The sequence below is a fragment of the Gossypium hirsutum genome, chromosome D02, assembly GCF_007990345.1.
Source record: "Gossypium hirsutum isolate 1008001.06 chromosome D02, Gossypium_hirsutum_v2.1, whole genome shotgun sequence".
Taxonomy (NCBI): domain Eukaryota; kingdom Viridiplantae; phylum Streptophyta; class Magnoliopsida; order Malvales; family Malvaceae; genus Gossypium; species Gossypium hirsutum.
Genome location: NC_053438.1, coordinates 48,437,818 through 48,439,334, shown reverse-complemented (window position 1 = coordinate 48,439,334; position 1,517 = coordinate 48,437,818).

The window sequence follows — 1,517 nt, the reverse complement described above, 5'->3', positions numbered from 1 at the left end:
GCCCCCATTTTCTTCCAACATTGCCTAGGTGATGCCTACCACAATACGTATAGTTGTAAGCCTTATCCCCACCATTAGGCACCGTGACCCATTACTACGATCTACTCTCTCTAGCTCGTTTTATAATACCAACATTCAAACCTATAGAACCAGAATCTGTCTTAATCGGGACCTTACTCTTCTTATGTTTCTCACGTTCCACCTCTTTAATCTCAAAAAGCAGTACCAGATGTGGAGCAACTTGAATTTTAAACTCAAAATACAATCCATTTTCAAATCTCATGTATTTTTCCTCCTCCATGGCGACCAAACCTTGAGCATAGTAGTTGAGCCTAAAAAATTCAACCTCATTTTCCGCAACAATCTCATCTCCTTACTTCAACTCGATAAACTCGAGCCTGTGGACCTCCACACACCTAGTGCCCACATAATTCTTTTGGAAGGCTACTTGGAAGTATTCCCAGTTTATAAACTTAGCCTGTGTACCCCTTACACTAGACTGCCACCAACGATAGGCCTCTTCCCTAAGCAAGGACACAGTCCCCTTCAACTTTTGCTCCGGGGTACAGTATAGATCCTCCAGAATCCTCTCTGTCAACTCCATCCAGTACTCAGCTACAGTGGGAGTTCTTCTAACAACACCTTTGAATTTTTTCCCTATTCAACCGGAGTCTCTCCCCTACAAATCTGCGACTCCCGGATCTAGTTTGGGCTCCTGTAACCCTTTACAAAACACTTTGCATCACCTATGTCACCATTTCATCATCGTTCTCATAGCCTTTGCCACCATTGGTGATCGAGTTCTCAACATAATCCTCCTTAGGGATTGACTTTTCTCCTTAGACAGTGGGTGGCTCAACAGGTGCAGCCCTACGTGGCCTACCCCTACAATGTCTACCTTCGGTGTTCTTTATGTTCTCACAGAAGTTTTAGATCTAAATTATATCAACAATTTTCGAACAAAAGTTCAAGTATTAGAGATTTTCCCTACACCCCAAGCCCGACCTAGAAGTTATGATCAAATCTTAATGGTTATACTAACTACTTAAAGCTAGATTATTTTCTTCCCAAAATGTTGCTTATTCGTGCATTAGTAACTTTTTTAAAACTCATTTTCGATTATTTCCTAGAAAATTTAATTATCATTAAGTAAGTATTTTCGAAAACATACATTACGTTCCACCAAATCAAACTGAAAATTGTAATTTTAACTTATTTATCTTTTAGAATAAAACCCAATTGCTTATTTCAATTCGCAGTGTAAAAATCCAAAACTTATTTAATTTTGAAAACCAAACATATTTTTACTTAGCAGTGAACATACATATTATTTAAGCCATTCAGTTAAAAATCCAACAAAAAACCCAAAGCCAAAATAAAGCATGTTAATTAGTCCAAAACTCCAAAAGATCAGATCAGGATAATCACAATTAATGCAATACACAGATCAGGATATGAAAGAGAATTTTATAACGTTCAATTGGCCAAAAATGAGAATGCATGATTATGTCAATGCT